The sequence below is a fragment of the Bos taurus genome, chromosome 21, assembly GCF_002263795.3.
Source record: "Bos taurus isolate L1 Dominette 01449 registration number 42190680 breed Hereford chromosome 21, ARS-UCD2.0, whole genome shotgun sequence".
Taxonomy (NCBI): Eukaryota; Metazoa; Chordata; class Mammalia; order Artiodactyla; family Bovidae; genus Bos; species Bos taurus.
Window position 1 is genome coordinate 36,391,847 of NC_037348.1, and position 16,811 is coordinate 36,408,657.

The 16,811-nt window shown below is 38.6% G+C and overlaps 1 long non-coding RNA gene across 2 annotated transcripts in view; it reads right to left on the reverse strand.

Annotated features, from left to right (window-relative positions):
- The window catches only part of LOC132343365 (uncharacterized), a 392,620-nt gene extending 379,300 nt beyond the window's left edge, over positions 1-13,320 (reverse strand). For both annotated transcript variants that reach the window (XR_009492170.1, XR_009492169.1), the window contains exon 1: positions 13,234-13,320. This is a non-coding gene — a long non-coding RNA (uncharacterized lncRNA). The remainder of the gene's footprint in view (positions 1-13,233) is intronic.
- Between the last annotated feature and the right edge of the window lie 3,491 nt (positions 13,321-16,811).

Genomic DNA, 16,811 nt, shown 5'->3' on the forward strand with positions numbered 1-16,811 from the left:
AACCACAACTACTGAGCTTGCACGCTGCACCTACTGAAGTCCGTGCAGCCAGAGCCCCTGTTCCCCAAGAGAAGCCACTGTAATGAGAAGTCCGTGCATCCCAACAAACAGTAGTCCCCCACTCGCTGCAACTAGAGAAAGCCTTTGCACAGCAACAAAGACCCAGCACAACCAAAAAGAAAACAAGATTAAATGCTTGGTTGAAGAAGTAAAGGACTGTGAGTGACGGAATCCTTACTGAAGACACATGAGAAAGAGCAAGGCTTTCTCTGACTGGAGTGTCATTTTGTGTATGGAGCTACACAATGTTGAATAGCCATTCATAAACTCTCACCCCTGCAGTTCAACCTAATCCCTCTAGAGCTGTTGCAAAGCTGACTCTCTTTAACCTATTAAAACAACATTGGCTAGTAAAAACTGAGATTTCGTGTGAGAGAGAAGCCAAGCTTTATATCTGTGGTCACACACACATTGATTCCTGGCATCTTTTGACCTTAATATTATACCCTACTGCCCCATCAGATAGTCACTTGCCCACTAAAATTGGTTTATATGAGTACTAAAATACTTGGTCATAGGCTGAATTGAATGAGCATGAGTTGTGTTTAGGTAAATTCTCTATCTACTTCCTGCATGTCTGGTACAGATCTGCTATTGTCAATATAGAAAGAGCAGGGTATATTGTCTTGTATTTTTCACTTTTGTAATCCCAGCACACACAAAAAATTACCTAATTTGGACTGGATAAAATGAACTATGACAGTGAAGAGATTTGCCTAATCAGAGACAGTTGTAAAGTAAGAGGATAAAAGATTGGACAGTTGACAAAATTATGAAAGATTTTGGGAAATAGGTGGAGTAGCTTATACTCAAAGTGCTTGTGGTCTTAGACCAGAAGAGCTATATAATCAAAATTGTTTAATGTGGAATAGTGTAATAGCAGATTACAAGATTGACAGCCAGAAGCCATGGGGGAAAACTAATGACTTTTTAGGAATTGGATGAAGAAGTACAACAATAACAAGACACCTCCTAGATAAGAGGTCAAAACATAAGAAAATCCAGAAGTCATAGACAGCAACCTGACAGATAAAATCAATATAATAGATATGTTCTCCAAGATTGAGAACTAGAAGGGGAGAACCCAGAACTAATAACTAAGCCTTGGAGGATGCTCACAGCTAGTCAAACAGGCAGGAAGAAAAGAAAGTTTGACATTGTGTAGAAATCAAAAAGAAAGGAATGATTCCTTGAGGGTGGAAGTAGTTAAGCATACCAAAAGGTATAGGGAGTTTAAAAGCCACGGGAATTACTAATAAGGAATTAGTAATACTAATTACTAATACTTTATGCCCTTTGAGGAAGCTATGTTTCAGGTTAGAGATGGGATTGGAATGTAGATTGCTAAAGGTTGAATGAGGGAGCAGGTGGAGAAAATATGGAGGTCATGTACATTTATTGCAATGATTAATTTTGTCAATTTGTTTAAGCTATGATGCCCAATCTTTTGGTCAAATACTAAGTGCTGCTGTGAAGGTATTTTCAGATGTAATTAATGCTTAAATCAGGAGACTTTGTGTAAAGCAGATTACCCTGCTTAATGTGAGTGAGCCTCATCCAATCAGGCAAAGGCCGTAAGAAGGACCTCCTGTCACCCTTCAGACTCAAGATCAATCTCCAGTCTCCCTTCAGACTCGAGACTGCATCATGAATTCTTCCCTGTTACTCCAGCCTGCCAATCTACTCTACAGATTTTAGATTTGCCAAATGTCCCTCCCACACACCCACTCAATCATGTGAGCCACTTTCTTAAAATAAGAACCTATACCTACATCCTATTGGTTCTGTTGCTCTGGCAAACCCTAACTAATATAGACAGTATCATTCATTTTAGGAATATTAAAGTGAAAAAATATGAGAAACAGCAGTAGAGAAGAAATCAACATATTGTCATTTCTGAAGTGTAGAAGACAAATTTGAGAGCAAGATAATTTCCAGTTGCACCTTGCAACTTTCCCTGCTGCCCAGACACCCTGCAACAATTGAGGACCAAAACTGACTTCATGCAGTGAAGTCAGATTAACCCCAAAGCTTCCTAAGACGATGACAATATCCAGATATCAATCCAGGCTAAAGCAATGGACTGCTCTCACCACAAGGCTTCTGTGGCTAATTCTTTAGACAAAATGTACACTCCCTGTCATGTTTCACTGCCTGTCATTGCCAAAGTGTAGCATCATCTACTTACGTACTAAATTTCTATATCCTCCTCTCCATGTCCTCAGTGCTTTCTTTCACCTTGTGCCAACTTCACATTGCACACCTGTGAATCATGTCCAGGTCCAGTGTCCTTGCTACACAGTCCTGTGCATCTTATACTTTCTTTAATAGCTATTATACTATGTTCTCATGGCTATTTACTTGTATGTATCTCATGTGTTTGTTCTCAGTCACTCAGTCATGCCCGACTCTTCACAACCCCATGGACTGTATCCTGCCAGGACCCTCTGTCCATGCATTTCCTAGGCAAGAATACTGGAGCAGGTTGCCATTTCCTCCTCTAGGGGGTCTTCCTGACCCAGAGATAAAACCCATGTCTCCTGCTTCTCCTGTATTGGCAGGTGGATTCTTTACCACTGAGCTACCTGGGAAGCCATACAAGACTTTAAATTCTGTGAGACCAGAGGGAGTGTTTAGAACTACTTTACAAGCACTCAACAGATGTTTATGATAGAATAAATAAACGAATGAGTAAAGTCTTAATACAACAGTCAATACTCATCAGTAAATTTCTAACAGGAAGCATAAAGTGTACTAGAATCAGGAAAACTCTAGGAGAGTTTACTTACAAAAAATGAATTACAATGGTGTAGACAGAGCATGAGGAACTTATGATGGGACAATGAAGGAATCTAGGACTCTTAAGGGAAGATTTATGGCCACCCTTAGGCCCAGAGCAATAAAGTTAACAGAAGGAGCTTACTAAAACCTGGAAAGAAAGCAACCCAGAGGCAGAACAGATCAAATTACGTATAGTAAAGATCACTAAACAATGGGAATAGCCAGTCCAAGACTACTTCCCAGAGAGGGAACCAGAGGAATAAATATCTTGATCTCTCTCTCTCTCCATTCCCTTTGCTATATTCTTTGGGTTTTTCATTGACTGGAGTCAAAACCAGAAGGCATAAGAATGTCTAGTTATAGTTCATACAACTCAAGTCATGAGGTAGAGAGCAACAGAGAAAAGATCAGAGAATGGAGTTAGAAGGAAACCAGATATCCCTCTGGCCCATTATTTACAGCTGATATCTGGTCTTCCCAACTATGTCTTCTAGTGTTCAGTGTGGTAAATAAAATCTTCCAAACATGTTTCCTCATTTTTTTTGCTAGAAATACCTTTGCCTTCCTCCACATTTAGAAAACCTTAATTTTTCTAGATGTGGGTCAAAAATATTCTTTCCAGTATATTCTCCAATTCCGTTGCTGCTGCTGCTACTGCTAAGTCGCTTCAGTCGTGTCCGACTCTGTGCGACCCCATAGACGGCAGTCCACCAGGCTCCCCCGTCCCTGGGATTCTCCAGGCAAGAACACTGGAGTGGGTTGCCATTTCCTTCTCCAAGGCATGAAAGTGAAAAGTGAAAGGGAAGTCGCTCAGTCGTGTCCAACTCTTAGCAACCCCATGGACTACAGCCCACCAGGCTCCTCCGTCCATGGGATTTTCCAGGCAAGAGTACTGGAGTGGGGTGCCATTGCCTTCTCCTGTTATGTAATTATATGCAGATGATGCTGTAGTATTTTTCTTATATTCATTGAGTCGCTATAGTAGTAGTAACAGTGCAAGTAGTCATAGTAGTTAACCACTTGTTGAGGAGGTATTATGTACTGGGCATTGTTTTTCTGTTTGTTTTTTGTGGATTTTTTTTTTTAGCTTTACAAATACGTGTGCTAACTCTCAGTTGTGTCCAGCTCTTTGCAACCCTATGGGCTGTAGCCCACCAGGCTTCTCTGTCCATGGGATTTCCCAGGCAAGAATACTGGAGTGGGTTGCCATTTCCTTCACTCTCTACGTATATACATACATTGTATTAGTCAACTTCAGCTGTCATAACAAAATATCACAGATTGGTTGGCTTTAATAACATTTATTCCTGTACAGTTCTGGAGACCAGAAGTTCAGTATGAAAGTGCCAGCAGGATTAGCTACTGGTAAGACCTCTCATCCTGGCTTGTCAATGACTGTCTTCTCACATACTCTCACATGCTCTTTCCTCTGTGTTCATACAGAAGAAGAGTTCTGATGTCTTCCTCTTTATATAAGGACACCAGTTATATTAGATTAGGGCTTCATCCTTACTACCTCAAAGGCTTTATCTTCAAATGCAGTTACATTGGATATTAGAGCATCAACATATAAATGTTGGGGGTACCTAATTCATTCCATAACATCCATAATCTCATTTATTATTTACAACAACTTGTGAGATACCTTCAGAATTTACAGATAAGGGAACTGAAGATTGGAATTTACATATATTAGTTTTTATAGATAAAAATGATAGAATCAGAATTTAAATCCCAATCTGTCTTATTCCAAAACCTATGCTTTTTAACTACTCCCTGCTATGACCATGAGTTGTGTTGCCTTTCACTAGGTTCCCACATGGAAGGGGCCATGTCCTATTCATTTTTAAACTCCAGCACCTTATGTAATGTCTGCCCCATGATATACATTCCATAAATGTTCCTAGAATTAAATATGAATGATACAGAGAAAACAAACAAAAAAGGGCTTATAGTTTCAAACCACATTTATCAACCATAAATAATAGAAAAATACAAAATATAAAACAAAGGAAAAGCAAGAAAAAGGTAAGTATAAGAAACAGTCATTTCTTTTCCTCGACATGCAGTAGGTTTACTTTGATCCCCTTCTCTCAGTTGGGTTCTAGTTAATATTTCTTTTCAACTCACTGTTTTGCTGAGAGCCAAGAGATCAGATTTTTTTTTTTTTTTTTTGGTTTGAAACAGCCAGTTTCGTTTTCTTGGAACAGTCTCCTCCTGAAGCAAAAACCTCTGTTTTGGAGCAAAGCCTCCCTCCTGGGGTTCTCTGTTCTGCCAGTGCTGAATTCCTTTGAGTTTCTCTCTGGAGCAGGTCTGGAGCCAGTAGCTCTCCCTTCTTTTGAACCACTGAGCAAGTCCTCTCTCGTCTTGGTTTCCCCTTGCTGTGCTGGAGGCCTGTTCAGTCACACTCTCTGTTTCAGCTCTGCAGTACACCCCCACCAGCAAAATCTGGTTGAATACCCAAGCAGGTTGACTGTTTTAAGATAAGATTATTTTGATACAGCACTAATATCTTGCATAAAAAGGGGTATATCACTTTACTATAAGCCAGTCAACTTCTTCACAAGCAATGCAGACATAAGATCAAAACTTTAATAAGTAGAGAATGAATCCAAAAGATTATACACTGTTAAGATATGGAAAGGATTTCAGGCATCATCACATCAGACGAACTGCCTATCTAATGAAGAATTCCTACTATAATAAATTGAGCATTAGTTTTCTAGAATGAAAACCTTTTGCATTTCGAAAGAAAAGCCTAATTCTGTGTTAGACAGCTCTGCTAGTAAAGTTGCCTTAAATTAAACAAATATCTACTTCTTTTGAAATTTTGTTACTCGTTATTTTAAGTCCCTGTGGATGGTGAATGCAGCAATGAAAGTAGAAGATGATTGCTTCTTGGAAGGAAAGTTGTGACAAACCTAGACACTGTGTTAAAAAGCAAAGACATCACTTTGTCAACAAAGGTCTTTGTAGTCAAGGCTATGGTCTTTCCAGTAGTCATGTATGGATGTGAGAGCTGTACAATAAAGAAAGCAGAGTGCTGAAGAATTGATGCTTTCCAGCTGTGGCACTGGAGAAGACTCTTGAGAGTCCCTTGGAAAGCAAAGAGATCAAACCAGTTAATTTTAAAGGAAATCAACCGTGAATACTCTTTGAAAGGACTGATGCTGAAGCTGAAGCTTCAATACTTTGACCACCTGAGGCGAACAGCTGACTCATTGGAAAAGACCCTAATGCTGTGAAAGATTGAGGGAAGAAAGAGAAGAGGTTGGCAGAGGGTGAGACGGTTGGATAGCATCACCAATTCAATGGACCTGAATTTGGACAAACTCCAGGAGATAGTGAAGGACAGGGAAGCCTGGCATGCTACAGTCCATGGTATAGCAAAGAGTCAGACAAGACTTGGTGATTGAACAACAATACTTTAAAAACATGTATTAACTCTATGCTCAATTAACAGGTGCTGTCCTTGGTGCTAGAATTTCTACTCATTTATCTACCAAAACCAATATGCAGTGGTTCAGTTCAGTTCAGTTCAGTCGCTCAGTCATGTCCGACTCTTTGCGACCCCATGAATCGCAGCACGCCAGGCCTCCATGTCCATCACCAACTCCTGGAGTTCACTCAAACTCACGTCCATCGAGTCAGTGATGCCATCCAGCCATCTCATCCTCTGTCATCCCCTTCTCCTCCTGCCCCCAATCCCTCCCAGCATCAGGGTCTTTTCCAACGAGTCAACTCTTTGCATGAGGTGGCCAAAGTACTGGAGTTTCAGCTTTAGCATCATTCCTTCCAAAGAAATCCCAGGGCTGATCTCCTTCAGAATGGACTGGTTGGATCTCCTTGCAGTCCAAGGGATTCTCAAGAGTCTTCTCCAACACCACAGTTCAAAAGCATCAATTCTTCGGTGCTCAGCCTTCTTCACAGTCCAACTCTCACATCCATACATGACTACTGGAAAAACCATAGCCTTGACTAGATGAACCTTTGTTGGCAAAGTAATGTCTCTGCTTTTGAATATGCTATCTAGGTTGGTCATAACTTTCCTTCCAAGGAGTAAGCGTCTTTTAATTTCATGGCCACAGTCACCATCTGCAGTGATTTTGGAGCCCCAAAAATAAAGTCTGACACTGTTTCCACTGTTTCCCCATCTATTTCCCATGAAGTGATGGGACTGGATGCCATGATCTTCGTTTTCTGAATGTTGAGCTTTAAGCCAACTTTTTCACTCTCCTCTTTCACTTTCATCAAGAGGCTTTTTAGTTCCTCTTCACTTTCTGCCATAAGGGTGGTGTCATCTGCATATCTGAGGTTACCGATATTTCTCCCGGCAATCTTGACTCCAGCTTGTGCTTCTTCCAATCCAGCGTTTCTCATGATGTACTCTGCATATAAGTTAAATAAACAGGGTGACAATATACAGCCTTGACGGACTCCTTTTCCTATTTGGAACCAGTCTGTTGTTCCATGTCCAGTTCTAACTGTTGCTTCCTGACCTGCATACAGATTTCTCAAGAGGCAAGTCAGGTGGCCTGGTATTCCCATCTCTTTCAGAATTTCCCAGTTTATTGTGATCCACACAGTCAAAGGCTTTGGCATAGTCAATAAAGCAGAAATAGATGTTTTTCTGGAACTCTCTTGCTTTTTCCATGATCCAGCAGATGTTGGCAATTTGATCTCTTGTTCCTCTGCCTTTTTTAAAACCAGCTTGAACGTCAGGAAGCTCACAGTTCACGTATTGCTGAAGCCTGGCTTGGAGAATTTTGAGCATTACTTTACTAGCATGTGAGATGAGTGCAATTGTGCGGTAGTTTGAGCATTCTTTGGCATTGCCTTTCTTTGGGATTGGAATGAAAACTGACCTTTTCCAGTCCTGTGGCCACTGCTGAGTTTTCCAAATTTGCTGGCATATTGAGTGCAGCTCTTTCACAGCATCATCTTCCAGGATTTGAAATAGCTCAACTGGAATTCCATCACGTCCACTAGCTTTGTTCATCGTGATGCTTTCTAAGGCCCACTTGACTTCATATTCCAGGACGTCTGGCTCTAGGTCAGTGATCACATCATCATGATTATCTGGTAGTTTAGTTGCCAACTCATGTCCAACTTGTGTGACCCCTTGGACTATAGCCTGTCAGGCTCCTCTGTCCACGGGAGTCTCCAGGCAAGAATACTGGAGAGGGTTGTTATTTCCTTCTCCAGATGATCTTCTCAACCCAGGAACTGAAACAGGGTCTCCTGCATTGCAGGCAGATTCTTTACCAACTGAGCTATGAGGGAAAACCAGTATGCAGTAACTCCTCCCAATTATCTGTGTTGTCAGTTGAGGGGACCGAAAATGAAGCTGAAGTGGAATAAGGTGGAGATCCCATTGGTGAAAACTTGGAATTATTTTCACAAGGTGGAAATAGAAAGCCATGGAATAGTAGATCAAAAAGGCATAGGAGTAGAGAAGACGTGGATATGAATGGCCATGGATATGAATGGATATGAATGCTGGGTGTGAATTGGATGGTATGGACCATATTCAAAGAACAAAATAAAATTCCCCCAAAGTTACAGACAAATTATAAAAGTAGGATGCATATTAGAATGAAAAGCAAAATAAATCTCTACATAATTATAGATCCTTAATAGAAACATTTCATAACTTCTCACCTCTTTTTCACAAGGTAATGGTGTTCTACTTGTTTTATAGAACTAGACCTACAGAATGTCTTTTGTCACTTCCTCATCTGCTCACAATCCCAACCAGCACATATTATGAATATTGGTAAAACCTCAAACAGGAATAACAGGGTGGACATAGTATATCATACTCCTGACCCCACCAGGATTATCTTTTCCCATGACCATGCAACTTTGTCTGAACTGTTCAATTATCCTCCTCACCCTCTTTCATAATATAAATAGATACACAAGCAATATTATGATTGCCACCATGGAGGAGTGGTCTTCATAGATAGTAAGTACTTTTTTTTTTTAACAAATTTTCTTTAATTGTCTTTGTTGATTTATTTTTGGCTGTCCTGGGTCTTGGTTGCTGTGTGGGCTTTTCTCTAGTTGTGAAGAGTAGGGGCTACTCCCTAGCTGTGGTGCCTGGGCTCCAGGGTGTGGGTGTTTCAGTAGTTGTGCTACATGGGACCAGCAGCTGTGGCGCCCAGGCTCAGTAGCTGTGGTGCATGGGTTTAGTTGCTCCACGACTTGTGGGATGTCCCCGGATCAGGGACGGAACTCATGTTCCATCCTACATTGGCAGGTGGATTCTTTACCACTGAGCCACCAGGGAAGCCCGATAGCAAGTACTTTCATCTAATTCCTATCAGGAAAAAAAAAAAAAAATCTAGTGTTTCATCTCCCAACAACATGAAAACATGTTGTAATATTATCTATCTTTACAATTATTATATTCTCTATATTTATCTTATTGTCAATCCTTATCTATTACCTTTCTTAGAAAAAATCCTCCTAATCCTATTGCACTCATCTAGAACCTCAAGCACAAACCTATTAAAAACGTGTATGTTTCTACATTTATGTTTTACAGTTTTTTCTCCAATGTCTCACTCCCCTGGCATTATCCTCTCAACCTGTTCCATTCGAGCCATTCCAGAACCATTTTCATTGAGAATACAAATGAATACTTCAAATTTTTAATATAAACTTAATTCATTCTAAAGGAAATAAATACTAATCCTATAACATTCAAGAATGTGCCAAAAGGGTCTAAAATGAATTTCCCTCCCTACTTATAACCCTAGCCACAGTTCTCCTCCGTAAACTGTTACCTAGTTTTTCAGTGTGCATCTGGAGAAGTAAAATAGACATATATGCATTTTGTTGTTTTGCATTTTTTTCTTCAAATGGTAGCATGTACTCTTCTGATCGTTCCATTTTTCACTCATTGTATATTGGACATCTTTCCATATCGATACATGAAACAAAAATTTTTATCCCCTTTCCCTCTTCCGTTGTGTGCCTCTATATTATGTATTTAATTGGTCCCCTCAACCAATTGATCCCCATCAACATTTTGATGTTTTTAATCTTCTGCTATTATAAATGATGCTATAATAATAAACTGTACATATGCATGTTGCAGTTTGCAGAAGAAATATTTTGAACAGAATTTCTAAGTCAAGGGATATGGGTATTTTTCATCTTTGCTATATGACTATACTATATTGCCCAGCATATAAATCATACTTATTTATATTATTCCCTAACACAGTTATGGGTATAGTGCATTGTCAATCTTTTTAATACTTACCAGTCTAAATATAGTATTCCTCTGCAATTATAATACACCTTTCTCTCATAATGTACAACTATTTACATATTTACGGCCATTTAGATCCCTGTTCTGTGAGTATATGCACTGTTTCAATTTTTCTATTTTCATTTTAATAATAATTTGTAGGTATTCTTTATATAATAGAAAAATTGTTTTTTTTGTGATATGAGTTGCAATTTTTTTTCCCAAGTTGGTCTTTATTTTCTTTAATTAAGTCATTTTTAATTTTACAGGGGCATATGTATTAATCAGTTCTTTTATGATTATGCTTTTTCTGGGTCATACTAAGACATTTCTTCCTTGATAAAAGATTATTTAAAATTCTTTTCTAATAGGTTGTCTTTTACCTTTATGATTTTATTTGTGCCTTCAAATTTTACCCTGTTAGATTTTACCTTGCCACAGGAAATGGCAGCCTCATAATTGTTGTGCAGGCATTGTCACGTCTGTCTCTTTGCAACCCCATGGACTATAGCCCACCAGGTTCTTCTGTCCTCCACCATCTCCTGGAATTTGCTTCTTTGTGGTCCAGTGCTCACATCTGAAGATGACTACTGGAAAAATCATAGCTTTGACTATACAGACTTTTGTTGGAAAAGTGATTCTGCTTTTAATATGCTGTCTAGATTTGTCATGGGTTTCCCAGGTGGCTCAGTGGTAAAGAATCTGCCTGGCAATGAAGGAAATGCAGGTTTCTCATAACTTTCCTTCCATGGAAGGGGGCTATCCTGGTAGCTCAGACGGTAAAGTGTCTGCCTGCAATGCGGAAGACCTGGGTTTGATCTCTTGTCGGGAAGATCCCCTGGAGAAGGAAATGGCAACCCACTCCAGTACTCTTGATGGAAAATTCCATGGATGGAGGAGCCTAGTAGGCTACGGGTAATGGGATCGCAAAGAGTCGGACTGGGCTAAGCAACCTCACTGGTTGGTTCCTTCCACGGAACAAGCATCTTTTAATTTTGTGACTGCAGTCACTGTCTGCAGTGATTTTGGAGCCCAAGAAAATAAAATCTGTCACTGCTTCCACTTTTCCTCTTCTATTTGCCATGAAGTAATGGCACCAGATACCATGATCTTCATTTTTTGAATATTGAGTTCTAAGCCAACTTTTTCACTCTCCTCTTTCACCTTCATTAAGAGGCTCTTTAGTTCCTCTTCACTTTCTGCCTTAGAGTGGCATCATCTGCATATCTGAGGTTGTTGATATTTCTCCAGGCAATCTTGATTCCAGCTTGTGGTTCATCCAGCCCACCATTCCATATGAGGTACTCTGCATATAAGTTAAATAATAAGCAGGGTGACAATATACAGCCTTGTTGTACTCCTTTCCCAATTTTGAACCAGTCAGTTATTACATGTCTGGTTCTAACTGTTGCCTTTGACTCACATACAGGTTTCTCAGGAGGCAGTGAGGTGATCTGGTACACCCATCTTTTGAAGAAATTTCCATAATTTGTTATGATCCATATAGTCAAGGCTTTTGCATAATAAAGCAGAAATAGATGTTTTTTGGGAACTCCTTGCTTTTCCATGATCCAACACATACTCTCAGTTTGATCTCTAGTTCCTCTGCCTCTTCAAAGTGCAGCTTATACATCTGGAAATTTTTGGTTCACATACTGCTGAAGCCTAGCTTGAAAGATCTTGAGCATTACCTTGCTAGCATGTGAAATGAGCACAATTATGGTAGTTTGAAAATTCTTTGGTATTGCCCATCTGTGGGATACAATATCATTCACTGAATAACCTATCTTTCTGTCTTTTCCCCATCAATTTGAAATGGCACTTTTAACATGTATAACATACGTATCTATCTATCTGGATATTCCTTTCAACTAACCGTCTATTCACATAGCATCATCACATTGTTTTAATTATTGGAGGTTCATAAAATATTTTGTCGAGAATGATTAGACCTTTCTCATTACTTTTCATTTTCAGAGTATGCTTAGCAACTACATATATATTATTCATACATTATATACATTATTCATCTTTTGATCGCCAGAACATCAGCATCCCGTAGTGTCTTGAAGAAGGCCTCACAATGATTACACCTGAGCTCTTGCATGCTCAAAAATGTTTACTCTTTATTTTAGGAAATGGATGCTTCTATGCTATTTTCTAGTGTTAAATATTGCCGTGGAGAAGTCTGATTGAATGACTTAGGCCAGGTTGCAAACAAAGAGAATGATAGCTACTGACAATCACATATATCTGGGAATACAAACTCTCTGTGGGACTATTTTTTGTTTTGCTTCTGCTGTTAAAATATTTACTCTTATTTCATACTTCCATGAATATTGGTGTATATTAGATATATCATACAATGCCAGATAGCAAATGTTAAGCAATGGGCATTCAAGCATTAAATATTTGACATTTAAAACAAAACAAAAAATTCCATCCCCTCTGGAATTCTTGCTATTAAATAGAGTGATGGATATAACTTGGGATTTCTGTCACAGATTTCATAAGCAGCCTTTTCTGTGCAGAGAGTCTGCCTTGAACCAAGCTATGCCTTGGCTTTGGATGAGGTAATATTTTTCTTTCACTGAAAATCAGAGATTGTTCAACATTTCTAACATTTATCAATTTTATTTTCTTCTGTAAGTAATATGCATTACTTTATTATATTTTAGCAAGTCAACAGGTATCTTTGCTTCAGTCACTAAGAGCTTATTTTGTATTTAGCATCTTCAAAAAGCATGTATGAATATGAACCTTTGATGCTAATGGACTTACTGTTCTTCTGGACATAACTGTTGAATCCCTAACTAGGATTCTCTAATGAGATGTCAGTCAGTTGTAAAATCTTTAGTGAGACTTTGCTTAATGATATTAGCTAATTTTCCTGAGTATTAAGTATCTGCAGGAGAAGGAAATGGCAACCCACTCCAGCATTCTTGCCTGGCAAATCCCATGGACAGAGGAGCCTGGCGGGCTACAGTTCAGAGTCGCAAAAAGTCAGACATGACTGAGCAACGAAGCACAAGTGTCTGGAATGTACTAAGCCCTGTACACATTTTATAGCTGAATGGTTGAGCACATTTAATTCCAATAACAAAACTAGGGTAGATTTTGTCAATACTCACATTTTATGGAGAAAGAAATTGGGTTCCAGAAAGGTTAAGTAAGTTTCCTAGGGTCACACAGCTAGAGAGGGGGCAGGGCCATAGTTTGTATACAGGCATTCTGATTCTAGAACCCATCCACTTTACTGCATTGTTAACACAGTCACCCAAGTGATGTCTGGGATGACCATGCTCTCAATATGCTATACCTTTCATAGGATCTAAATTTAATACCATTGAAAGAGGGATGTTTTGGCTTATCATTAAGTGCACATATTTTCTAATTCTGGCTCAAATTAGCAACATTGAAACAATGAAAACATTAAAGCCAGTACAACTGGTTCACTGGAATCAAAACAATTTTTGTTTGTAGTTGTTTGAATTTTTCACTTCTCAATCCACTGTTAGACATAATATGAACATCTCTAGAGAGATTATTAAGGAATAAAAAAAAGGGCACACACACACATCCTGCTTTGAGGATGATACTATAAATCCCAGATCTGTGCAAGGCTCTTTTATGCTTCCGATTATGTCGAAGGCAGGACTCGATGTGTGACCTGATTGTTTCCTTGCTTTGCCTCTCACCTCTGCTCTGCGGGAAACAGTAGTGACAGCATCATTATCACATCCTCATGCATTTCAACTTAGGGCATGCTAAAGTTGCAGTGAGTGCAATTTCTTCTGGAAGAATAAAACTTTTGCCTCTTTTCCAGTAATTTGCAAAAATGAATAAAAGCAAAACAAATCAGAAGGAAAAAAAAAAAAACAACACTTGAGTGAACTGCTCTGAAAAATACACTCCGACAGAGAAGAGTTTAAAAAAAGACATTGTTATCAGGTGAAAAATAGCACATTTGAATAAATATTTATGTATGTTTTCATAGTTTTCTGGCTTATGATCCTTCATGTACCTTGCAGGCTGTTAAAGAAACAACTATAAATCATAAATAAAGAATGAAATGAGCTCTATGAAAGCCTCTGATTACTCCCTTACTGAAATCCAGCTTAGCAATCATTTCCTTTCCTTCCCAGTATGTTTCTATAAACAATCCAAAACAAACCTATAGCATGTTTAGAATGCATTTAATATAACGAAAGTAGGACTATGCACAGAACTGGCAAGAAATTAATCCATATTTCCTCTCTAGCAAAAAAAAGAAAAGTGTGTTGGGAAAACATATTCCTAATGAGAAACAACATGGAAGAATTTCAAATAACTTGATATAAACAACATATGATGTTTCTGTGGATTATGTATCAACCGGGAAGCTAGTGGACGGAACATTTTACTAATTTTCTTCCTATCCCTGACTCTTGTGTGAACTTAGGCATGTCATTTTACTCTGGTTTCTGTAATGACAAAGGTGATTAAATGAGCATGAGCCAGCCCAGCTGCCGGAATGACAAAAACTAATCTAACAGAAACCAAAATGTGTAGTTTTAGCTGAGAAATGCATTTTGCAAATAATCTGTTAGGCCTACAAAGATTTCATATTGTAATTGGAATCCCTGAAAATAGCACAAAAAAATCTCAAACTTTTCCTTCATCCATATGTATCTGGTCAAAACTGATTTTGTTATTCCTGTTTCTTCTAGGGAATTTGCACCCCTATATTTCTTCATGTTGGAGAATTTCCTAAACATCTTTGCCCAATGGACATCTGCAACTAATCCTATGGCATCGCATCCATTATGGATATCCATTCTCCAAATTTAATACAAAAAAAAATCAAGTGATCTGTAAATCATAACTCTGGATTATAACTTCATAAAAACTTGATCTAGTATTAATTAAAGATTATATATAATTTTAAGTATGTTCAAAATGCATCAGAAAGCCTGATATTGCAGGATTATCTTCATGCTTCTTATTGTAGAAATATAATTTTAAATAGATTCCAGTTACTGACAAAAATATTTTTAAAGTAACTGGATATTGGTTTTGTTTTTGAAAAAAGGAAGTTGAGGCTTCCCAAGTGAGTTCACAGCAAGGTGGAAACTAATATCTATTTTTCTCAAATGTGTTAGACAAGGCCACCACAAACTATGTTAGGGGCTAAAATTAGCCTTTGTAATAAAGCATAAAGCAATAGTGTTATGTGCTGTCACTGTGTTCCAATATATAATATGTTTTGATGGAATTCAGTAGTTTTTATAAGTTGGAATCATTCAAATAACTCTTGTTTTGTCTTTGTCTATATGCTAAACAGTCAGTATCATAAGGTTAGCACTTTTTAATCAAATGTTTTGGTATAATGTAGGCACAGTCTTCATATAATTATTATGGACAATTGAACATTAGCTATAAAGTATATATGCCATGAGTTTTTCAACTGAATGTAATTCAGATTTATGCATAAGAGTTAATGAATATCTCTGTTACTAAAAACAACTTTAAGGCATGATCAATTGGTCCAAATAACTATACCAACCCAGAAAATTTCGAATCAAAGTGGCAAGCTTAATTTATTGCAGAACACAGGCAAAGAAGAATGCATAGTAAGGAATAATTCCAAAATCCCACATCAAAATAACTGAAATTAAGTTCATCACAGGAGCAACTCTGGGAAAAAAAATTACCATTAAAGTTCTCTTTCAAAGAGATTTTCAAAACCAATAAATATACTCATCTGAACTTAGCCTTGGTCTTATCTGGAAATTAAAAAGGCATAATTTCGTACTTCAATTCTCTTCTAGTTAAAATTAGTGCTATTTGATATTGATAGACAATAGGAAACCAACTTATCAGCAAAATCCTGATACACCACAGTTATTGCAAGAGATTTATGAATTTGTATGTCCACCAAGTTTTGTAAGCTAAATAAATCACACACATATATTTATTGCTATTTTTTCAAATATAGATAGTGTTGAGAGTTTGGCTAAGCTAATCCATGGTATCACTGGCTCTGCTTTTATTTTGGTTTAGTAAACTTCAGAGTCCTTAAACTGACACTAGTCCCACGCCCCACCCCAATACGAGCTCATGTACTAGAGAGCAGGCTTCAGAGTCAAACAAATACAGGTTCCTGATACGACTCCCCCAACACGGTCCCCTGACCGCTGATCACTGTTGTTATCAACAGACTTTCATGCCTCCCAGCACTTGCATGCCTTATATGCCCCTTAGGTAAGACGCCCCCCACCCCTCATGGGGCTTACCAAAACCTAACTCTTTTGGTTTGAATTGACCCATCTAGCATTAGCTGGGAAACCCAAAAGCACTCTACTCACTGACTCTAATGAAACCATAAGCTGCAAGTCCTGCCTTTTTCTCTCTGCACTTTGCCACTGACCTCCCTGCATGGCCTCTGGAGGTGTGCCAAGTACCTCCTTCAGGACCTAGAAGTAATAACCATCTCTATTTCAGTTCCTCATGTGGTCTCTTTTTGAACTTTGGCTCACCATCCAAACCTTGTGCTGCACTTAACAAATGTTAATTTAATAAAGTCATAACAACTAGTCACTATTGTGTTTACTGCTGCTGCTGCTGCTGCTAAGTCGCTTCAGTCGTGTCCGACTCTGTGTGACCCCATAGACGGCAGCCCACCAGGCTCCACCATCCCTGGGATTCTCCAGGCAAGAACACCGGAGTG